The sequence below is a fragment of the Empidonax traillii genome, unplaced genomic scaffold, assembly GCF_003031625.1.
Source record: "Empidonax traillii isolate 1590-97213 ecotype Southwest subspecies unplaced genomic scaffold, ASM303162v1 scaffold247:size2371522, whole genome shotgun sequence".
Lineage (NCBI taxonomy): Eukaryota > Metazoa > Chordata > Aves > Passeriformes > Tyrannidae > Empidonax > Empidonax traillii.
In genome coordinates, this window is record NW_020955440.1 from 1,225,994 (window position 1) to 1,236,837 (window position 10,844).

Here is a 10,844-nt window from a genome sequence, read left to right on the forward strand (position 1 = left end):
TTATAATACCCAGTAGAAAACATGTGCTAGGAGCTCACTGCTTTTATGAGCTGAGATATCTGTATCCATGAATAAGATTTATTTGCAGTGTTTTCCTCTCTTTTCTTTTTAATGAGCAAAGCAAATAAAAGTATTCTGTGGCTGTTTGGAATATTAAAACATGCCTGCATTCATGCTGAAAATAAGCTCAAGTCTAATAAATGTAATTATTGCCACAGATAGATCTGCTTTTCCATATAAACTATAAGCATCTCCTCTTGCTTGTTTTAATAGTCTGTATCTTAGGAAAGTATGTCTTTCGTACTGTGTGTTTTTGCGATACTTTTTCCCCAGAAGATTTTGTTTGGCAAGTTATTAAAGACTTTTACAAATTCTTGTCAAAAACTGAGAATTGAAACTGATGCTGTTGGAAATACAACAATGTTTTAAACAGTTTTCCAATAAAATACCCCAGGTGCGTGTTTGCAAGTTAAGAAGTTATAAATTTCTACTTGAAATATTTTTTTTAACTTTTGGTAGAGAATTTATAAACTTCTAAAAAAAATCAACATGAAATATATTATGAACTGAAATTATCTTTGCAGTTTAATAAAATGTTTAATGTTATAGTCAATAAATTTGGCTTGATTTACAGTGGTTAAACAAACTTTGTATGTCAGAATTTCTCATAGAATGGGAGAATGATTAACACACAATATGTTTTATAGTGTATTACAGCAAAGGATGGAGTATGTATATGGAATATGTACACATAGAATATGAACACCAGGTTTTATATGGCTGTTGTGTTTTAATTCTGTCCAGAAGCTAAGTCCCATGGATCCAATCACTCACTCCCTCTCCCAGTGGGATGGAGGAGAGAATCCAAAGGGTTGAAGAGAGAAAATCCTGTACTGGGATAAAGGAACTTTAATAGATAAAGCAAAAGCTATGCACAAAATCAAAACACGGAATTCATTCACCCCTTCCCATGGATAGGCAGGTGTTCAGCCATGACCGGGAAAGCAAGGCTCTGTCACATGTAATTGCAACTTGGGAAGACAAATGCCATCACTCTAAACGTCCTTCCCCTTTCTCCTTCTTCCCCCCACTTTATATGCTGAGTGTGATGCCATATGGTATGGAACATCCCTTTGGTCAGTTGGGTCAACTGTCCTGACTGTGTCCCCTCCCAGTTCCCTGTGCACCCACAGTGCACTCACTGGTTGGGTGGGGTGAGAGGCAGAAAAGGCCCTGACTCTGTGTCAGCACTGCTCAGCAGTAACCAAAACTTCTCAGTGTTATCAACACTGTTCTCAGCACAAATTCACCACATAGACTCATACCAGCTACTGTGAAAAAAATTAACTCTATCCCAGCCAAAACCGTCTCAATGGACTTCAATACCTCTGTTTTATAATAAAAGCCTGGAAACAGGACAAACATGTTTTAGATATAAAATAACCTGGGAAGTGAATGAGGGTCAAAAACTTTAAACTGTAAAAGAATTCTACATTTTTTTTCTAAAGCTAGTGTCATCTGAATAAATGTGTGTGCCCGTCTCTGAAAAACAGAGTAGAAACTAGCACTGAACCAGAATAGTTGAAGACAAACACTATGTGTGGGTTTTTTTTCTGCCTACCACATCATCTTATGGCTATTGTTGAAACATCTGGGTTTATAACTAGTTTGGTTTTTTTTTTTTTCTTTGCATTTGGGACAGGTCTAGCAGAGTTCTTTCTTTCTGGGGAGAAGGAAAAAAATGCTGTGAAAACTGATGTTTCTTCAAAGAAACACGTACAATAAAGGCCAGATGGATTTCATCAGTCTTAATTACTTAGACAGCAAGGGCTGTTTATCAGTACCATATCATTGTAAGCTTATAAAACACAGTGAAATACTTGTGACTAGATCGGTTAAGTTTCACTCCTACTTTCTGAACGTTGGCTTTCTTGGCTGCTGAATAAAGCTCTTTGAGGAATAAAGCTTTGGTTTCACAAAACGTGTTGTATAGTTTAACTGTAAGCGGCCAAGATGGTAATTTTGGAGAGACTCAAGCAATTTGTCTTCTTCCATGAAACCTTTCTGAAGCATTTTCATGACAAAAACACTGACTTTTTTACAGACAGGTTTTTCTCGTGCAAGATGTGCATTAAATTGTATTTCATTATTAATTGTTTTTCCTCTACTTACTTGTTGAGCAAAAATAGGCAAAATTAATTTTTTTTTTAGAAATGTCTAATACCCTAAGTATCTCTGTGGTTTAATCCTTAAGTAACCGTTGTACAGAATTACAATATTCACAAGGTAAGGGTAGGGTAAGGGTAGATGATGATTGGCACTTATTCTTTAGGGCATAACTGATTTCCAGAAGCAGTGGATTTAAGATCCCCTTTGAAAGGCTTTCCCCTCCATAATAATAAACAGCAAACTTCAGAAGAGATGCACTGATGCATGCTTTTGCTTACATATAAACATATGCTATGAGTGTGTTTAAGTAATGTTTATATATATATGTATGCCTTCCACAGGGGCTAGGATTATCCAAAAGTCACAGAGAGAATCTTTACGTGTGAAGTACAGGCGTAAAACAATACCTAGGAAAACATCATTTAATTTAACACCCAGTGTGGCTGGGAAATTACTGTCGAGTAAATGTCGAGTAAGCTCGTAATGTAGAGCTAAATCTTGCAGTAACGCATGAAGAGCACTGACATACAAAACCAAGATAAATATCTCACTTCCATGTATGGCTTCCTTGTCAGGCTGTCCTCCATTCCCTTTTCTTTCTGTTATTTTTCAAAAATTATTTTCTTTGTAGAGAAGGGGGAATGTTCAGCTATAGTGAGTGTGTTTTTTCCCCTTTTTTCTATTTGCTAATTCTGTGGCTTTGATAATCATCTCCCTATTGTCTGGTCATTGCTTTTCTGTATATTTAAACTTGTATATTGCTTGTTCACTGGCTGCATTGCAGGATGGATGTCCTTAGCACACATCTCCTTTGCACACTCATGGTTTAGGAGTACTCTTCCAAGTATATAATATATTTATATGACTTCTGGCACATGCCGTGGGATTCCTTCTGGGGTCCAACACTTTGGCTTTCAGGAGAAAGACAACTACTGATTCTTTGTTCTGGAGCCATGGTACTCAGCACACCTTGACTTGTTAGAGACGAATGTTTCATAATGAGAAATTGCACTGCCAGAGAGCAAATTAGTGACTGATATAAAATGGAGCCTTACAGATTGTAATTGTGCTAGCAAGATATGAGATGAAGTTTAAAGTACAATTTTAACAGCATTTAATTAAGTGGGACAGTAGATTACCCACCACAATCCTAACTAAACACATATATAATAATTGCAAAATATAAATGCTCATTATTGCTAAATTGATACTACCATCCGTGACTGACTTGGAGAGGATTTAAAATTACTCAGTTTACAAACTGAATTTTAAATCTTTTCCAGTTGTTCTCCTTTAATTCAGGTGGGGGAAGGTGACTCATCTGTTCAGTGCTGCGTGGTTCACTGGGTGGGGAGAAAATGATGTATTTTATCTGGTCACTGAGATCTCACTGTGTCATTTCACTTTCTGTGTAGCAACTAAAGCAAAGGGAATCACTTAATCAACAAATTCAGTCTCTTGTTCTTTCAATGGAAGTATTATTATCTCTAGTTTATATTTATTTGAATTGCCTGATGGCAGATTTCTCCCATCACCTCAGTTGCTGACAACTGTAATTAGGTATCCTTCTGCATGGTGCAAGATGAATAAAGTGCAATGAACCGGTATAGTTCCTTTACCATTTGCTTAATTAACTTTGTGTGCTGGATCCAAAAGATTTTGGGAGCCCGGCCTCCCTTGCTTCATCAAGCTGTGTAAATCCCGTATCAATTATATCTCCTATTCTGGAAGCAAATCATGGAGTGTACAAGCCTTGAATTCAGTTTGCATGACTATTTGTAGGAAGCAAACATAAAAAGAGCTTGTGTTCAGCCACAATACATTTATTGTTAATTTGAAGTGAATATTTAGAACTTTCTTTTTACTATTAGCCTGATGCTATGAGCAATTACTGTGGTATTCAGCTAAATCTGGCCAGCCTATGCCTGGTCAGAATTTTCTGTCCCTGTGTTTCCAATACATTTCCTGTACACTATTTTGCCCTTAATGCCTTTATAGCTTGTTTATTGGAAACAGGTTTTTAATTATTTTTCAACAGTACCCGAGAACTGATTTAATGAGCAATTATTAGATATACTAAGGAGACACATTCACCTGATTAATGTGATAGTTAACTGAGCAACAAAATTGCCTCATGAAGAAGCAGCTGTACACAGAGTCAAAGCAATAAAAAAGTTTGAGGGAATGTGAAGAAAATATTTGAAGAAAGATAATTTAAAGTAGGATACTGAACAAGATGGAGATTAGGTATACAGTGTTAGCTTGCTGGTTAGTTGGTTGCTTGTATTTATTAGGAGACAGTTTATATAGGCTTGACTGAAAGACACTGCTTTGGAGTGCTGGGATATTTAAGGACTGTCGAACAAAAATAAGGAGGATTGGTCCTTCAGGTATGTGTTGGAGATGAAATTGTGCTGCAGCTGACATTTTAATTGCATGCAGTGTTGGTGTCCAGCTTCAGTGCTAATGAGTGACTTTGGAAACAAATACATCCTCTGAGAAATAGTTCTTTTCTCAGAGGAAAGTAAGAGAGAAGTTTGACACTCTTTAGTTGTCAATGCTCACTCTGGGGTATTTCTTGTGTCACTGACTTGCTCCAATCAGCAACACTTATGTTCTCAGTTTGCAGGCTTGTGGTCAGCTTAAAGGAGCAGACTATCATGATTACCACAGAATTTTAGTACAAGATAGTTCCACTCATGCATTTTGATGGCATTTTCCCTCCTCTTTGCAAGCAGCGTTTGCAAAGGAAGATATTGCAGTGGTAGCCCAGTAGAAACTCATGACTAGATCACCAAGTTTCATTCCTGCAGAGGGCTGTGGCATCTGTGGATAGAGGAGCCATAAGGGGATTAGTGGGCACAAGGGGCACTGAGGCCAAATGTGGCACAGAGGAGGAGAGATGAAGTGTGAATTCTAGAGGAAACACAACTCAGCTAGTTTCTCTATGTAGTTCCCAACTTGGCTTGTATGATGGATATCTCTTCACAAGACTGAAAATACAGAAAGTTTCAAAGTCATGGGATGGTATCAACCATCCCACTCACCAACTTACTAGCCTTACAAAATCCCTCTATTTTTACTTTAGGGCTGATGGCTTTGTGTTCCTGCTCACTCATATATCAGTAAGGGCAGGAGCTTTTCGTTCCAAACTAAAAAGTGAGGGTTTTGTATGGGATGTTATATTCTTGTTCACATACTTTTAACCAGATGAGAGCAGAACAGATTACAAAGAACTCACTCTGTGAAAACAAACTGGCTTTCTGTGCCATGCAATGACTTTGGGAGAACAAATTAGGGAGAAAACTGATAACATACTTTGCCGAGATGAAAACTAAGTGAAACCGGGCTGGATGTGTTACAGGGATTTTAAGAGATTTGAAGAAAATAGGGAAAAATGAGAGGGTAATTAACTTACACCTCCTTGGAACAGGAAAATGCTCTTGTGAGTGTCAAACTCTCTGCCTCACCTTTGCTGGTTCAGCTCATCCCCATTGTGACAAGTGACTTTGACAATTCTTTGCAAAGCATTTTTACTTCCTTGCCTTGCTAATGTGATGGACATATAAATTGCTTTAATTATGATTCAATGCTTATTTCAAAACCAGGAGGGATGCTGTTCTGATAGTTGGAGAATCAGGCTAAAATTCAGCAGATCTGGATTAATTTCAAATTTCTGTCATAACTTTGCTTTAGCAGGTCTTTAGCAGATAACTTTTGGGGTTTTTGTCCGTGCTTCATTTTACTGTCTGCAAAAAAAGACACAATGATCCTTATGTTCCACCCATCCCATGATGCTGCTTTACCAAATCAGCTGGTAGGATTTCTAGGGCTGTATGTGCCTGTGTCTCGTGTCAGCAGTGCTCCAGCCCTCCTGGGCTGTATCAGCCCTCTGTTTCAAAAGCTTTTGTCTTTCCTGGCTTGGAAGGAAAGTTCCCAGTGATGCTTTGATTTGGACTGTACTTGTCTTTTGTTATTTTCATATGGCATTCTCCTTAAACCTCTTTTATAGAGGACCCGGGGTGCTGGAGCCAGTAGGGTGGCTGTGCAAGGACAGCTCTGAGCATTGCAGATCGCTTTGGGGAAGCCTAAAACGGGCTGCAGTTCAAAAGACTGACTGAGCACATACTTAATCTCTTCCTGTTCACCAAATGCTTTAAACATAAACATGTTCCAAAGTGTTTTGCTATAGATGGGTGATCTCCAAAATGTGCTGTTGTGCTTTGCTAGATAAGGATCGGGATTTCTCGTTATGAGACAGACACATTAGTCCTGCCTGCATTTTTAGGTAAGAGACTTGACACTTTGCCATTTATGTGGCAGCCAAAGGCAGACAGAACCAGAACAGATTTATAATGGCTTTCTGGCATATAAATAGAGATTATTTAGTTTTATAATTTGCACATGTATTATGGTTTAATGCTATTGAGCTAAACTATGTGATGGCAACCGCTCTTGCTAATCTTGTATTCTTTATTCTTCAAAATCAACAAAAGTCATCTGCTGAACTCAACACTGAGTTGTTGAGTTCAAGTTTTTTGTTGTTTTCTGGTTTGGTTTGGTTTGGTTTAATTTTCCTTATTCAAAAAGTGCATCAAGATAAGAGAGTTAAAGTGGTGTAGATCATGTGTTCCAATGTAGAAGAGAGTTCTTTTTTTAAAGAGAGCCTCAAATGTTATAAGAAATTACTGATTTAAAAAATAGGAAATAATATATTATACTGTCACTGTCACCTTTGAAAACTCTAGGAGTTTAATGTAATTTAACAGCTGGCCATTTATATGTGATTGCAACTGTCATAAATCTAATACTGTGCAGCTGAGAAACAGCAACAGAAAAAGTGGATGATCCAAAGTACATGCAGTTGGAGCATCCTGACCTGCATCAACTCCCGCATAGTCACATAGGGAAAATTATTAAGCCTGGACTTTTAAAATACCTGAGACAAGATAGTTAGAAAAGACAGCATAGAAAAGACAAATAGAAAAGACAGTAGCCCGAGTTTGCAAAAGCAACTGTCTAATTCACAAATGTTTATACATATATATGCATATCTGTATATATATGCTGTATGATATGTATTCAGACCTAATACAGAAGTATGAATGACAAAAGTACTGTCCACTTGTCCTGAAAAACTACCTACCTTAACTGTTGAGCTCTCTTCCCTCACCCTTTTCCTCAGGCTTACCAGTCGTGTTTGTGAAGCTCAGGCCTTCACTAGTTCACGCTGAAAGGAAAATTTGGCACGATTTCCTTCTTTGTAACTGAGGCCCTGTCAGTAATTAGCTTGACACAGACACAGTCCTGAGAAGTCCCTTGAAGGGATTCAGATCCCTCCCTACCATCTTTACCCTTGTATTTTGTCAAGGTGCTCGCTCTACATCTGTCACAACAAAGAGTGTGGGGGGGTTGTTGGTTTGGTTTTTTGGTTTGGGTTTGGTTTGGTTTGGTTTTTTTGTTTATTTGGAGTGGTTTTGTTTGGGGGTTTTTTGCTTTGTTTGGTTTGTTTTGTGGTTTTTGTTGCTGTTGTTGTTTTGTTTTGTTTTGTTTTTTCGCTTCCTAGGACCCAAATATTAACACTTCTGGTAGGAGGCATGTAAAAGAAATGCATTTGCCAAATGTTACTGCCTATTTCCTTGGGTGTGGGAAAGCATTTTGTTGAAATGGGAAAACCAAATGAATAGAGCCTGCCTGTTCCACACACACCTCCTGTCTGCAAGCATCCTAACCCTGGGGACGTGGGCTGTGTTACTGACTCAGGGGAATGGGTTTAGAGGAGCCCTTTGTTGAAATATTGGCAGCACATCACTGGACTTGCTGTTGTTGCAGATGGAGCGCTTTGACGAACAGATGGATTCTCAGTTTTCTGAAAGAAAGGGAAGGTACTTGATGTACCATGGTGGAAAAGAAGGGGGGTATTCCAGGCATATGGAAAGGCAGGAAAGAAGGCACGTTGTGTGCTTTTTGGGGCGCTTGGAACCTAGCAACCTCTTTCTGGCATACTTGGAAAAGCATAAGCACACTGCTCTGTTAGAGGGCAAAGGGACTGTAAGAGATGTGGAGGAAGTAATTTGCACAGAAGCAATGAAAATGAAGGCTGAGTCTAGGAAAAGTGTGAGTGTAAAACTAAGTATTATGTGTTAGGTATGGGAAAATGCTCCTGCCTGGGATAAGATGTGCACTCTCTTAAGGCAGGGGACTAGTGCCAGAGTAGCATAACTGAAACAGAGGACTTGTTAATATTTTAAGGTCTGTGGTGTTGTGAAAGAGGCTGGAGATAAATGTTACATGCCAGCGTGAAACCAGTAATTTCCGTTTTCCAGCAGTCTGTGCATCGATTTTGTGGGGGCACACTTTGTGCAATGGCACCATTCAGATACCATATTGCCTCTTTCCTTGTGCTCGTCTTCCTCCCTTCCCCCTCTTGTTCACTAGAGAACAAACTTCCACCTTAATTGTTAGGGCAGGATCAGTCCTGCGCAGCATCCAAGAGCCTGAAATTCTGACTTGAATGATGTTACCTGATCCAATATTTACTCTAAAATCTTCATGCAATTGCCTAGTGCAGTTTGATAAGGAAATGGCATGAACTGAAAGTGGTGATTATGTTTTGGTGTTGTGTGTTAACTCTCTACAACTTTTCAGTCACTTCACACACACACCCCTACACACACCCCAGACCTAGCAGAAATATTACACTTTACTGTGGTACAATTTAGAATATAATGGCAATGGACTTTTGTTTTCATTTTTACCCCTCGGCTTAATTAGACATTTTCAGCACCTAAAAATGCAGATCTTAAAGCTGTTTAGCCACAGTAAGGATGTCAAAGACCTTGGAAATGCAGATTTTCTGAGAAACAAATGTATGTGACAAAATATTAGTTCAAAGTGTGATTCACTTCTGAAAGCAGCTATGCAAAATTATCACTTCCTTAAATAATGGTTCTTGTTTTTGTTCACAGTTAGGGTTATGTCTACAGAAATATCTAGAGTCTTTTTCCTGAAAATTAAAGTGAACTGGATTACATGTCCACTTTTGCATCAGCTGTGATCCATTTTGCAGGATCCAATTCTTAGGGATGCTCTGAGATAAAATGAACAAGGAATCCCATAATTGAATTTTAGAATGAACATTTTTCAGATTGTTATGTCTGGATCTCTGCCAAGTTTCATTGCTATAATAAATTAATTCCAACCCCCACAAAGTAAGGAAAAAATAAAAACCAACAACCCAACAACTTCTACAAGACAAAAACACTGGGCAATTTTTATGGGGAAACAAGTGGACAAGAATAATTTATTGGAAAAATAATTATCTAAAGATAGAATGGGCTCTTCTCACTAACTGGAAATGATAGTGTTTTCCAGCCTTACTAAACACAGTATAGGATCATCATTTTGCTTCACCAACCTGGTTAAATCAAATATAAGTTTAGTTAAGAAGCTGCTTTCCTCTAGTTTTATTTCTCTTCACACCCCATACTGCAGTTGAGCCCACTTCCCTTTCTCTGTGGCAAAATCTAATCTGACTGCCACAGGACCTGCGAAATTCATGGAGGTGATGAGCTTGGGTCTGCTTTCTGCATTGTGTGTCTGGCTTTATTGAATCTTTAGTTACTCTCAGATAATAAATATTTCATAAGTTGGACAGGTGAAAGGTTTCATTTAGCACAGATCTGCTTCCAAGGCAACTGATTCTTGTCATTTGACCAGTTTAAATGTGTTGAAAACAAAGCTTGCTTTCTGTTTCTCTCTTCTATGATTTTATTTATAAAGTATTATCTATCTTCTCCCTCCTCTCCCTCCTACAAGCAGATACAGAAAAACCAACAGTTTTAACAAGTAATTCTAAACAATTTATAATCCAAACATATTCTCTGTTCCAGTTAAGATGGGATGAAAAATACCATTTCATTTTACAAGCATAAAATAAATATCTAGAGATATGAAGTTGCCTTGGTTAGCATCTGTAACTATTCTGTATGCAAAAAAAAAAAAGTGTGCTTACTTTGTTGCTTCTCCATTGCTATTGAGTTTGTTACTTTTTTTTTTTTTTTTGTGATGGGGGGTGGCAGGGATGGATGGGCATGTAGGGCAGTACCTCACGTTTTTCTCTAAAAAAAGCTGCTAGCAAAAAGCTAAAGCAAAATGTCTTAAACCTTATCTGATTTGTGCCAGTGTTAGTTCTTGGGATGGATCTTGTGGAAAATGTCTGCTGCATCCTTTACACATTGCAGCAGAATGAGCTCTTCTGAAGCATAGCTTTGCTCATTCTTCCTCTGCACATTTCCAAGCATAATGGATAGCTACTCTCTCTCCTCCTCTCAACCTCTCCCTCATCTGGATTTTCTGACTTGTGCTGTGCTCCATGCCCAACTCCAACTCTGTTTGCACACACAGCTGGTGGCTTCAGAAAACCCTTTTCTGTCTGCTGAGTCAATTGTGAAGAAAGAGGAAATCTACTAGAGCAGTGGTGAAATTTTGGTAGACAGGTTCCAAGTAAAGGGATTTTCTACTCATATCAGGCTCAGAGACATTTCAACTTTTATCTAACCGTCTGTGTGGATATTCCCTTGATGCAATTATGGCAGAATGGTGGCATTATTTCAGAAGGCACACAACTGTCTTAGGAAATAAGTTGGAGAATAAATCTTGGGATGCTATTGAGG

The 10,844-nt window shown here is 38.3% G+C and overlaps 1 protein-coding gene across 6 annotated transcripts in view; it reads left to right on the forward strand.

Moving 5' to 3' along the window:
- Nucleotides 1-10,844, forward strand: part of ENOX1 (ecto-NOX disulfide-thiol exchanger 1) — a 361,423-nt gene that overhangs the window by 200,957 nt on the left and 149,622 nt on the right. The gene's annotated exons all lie outside the window — the stretch shown is intronic.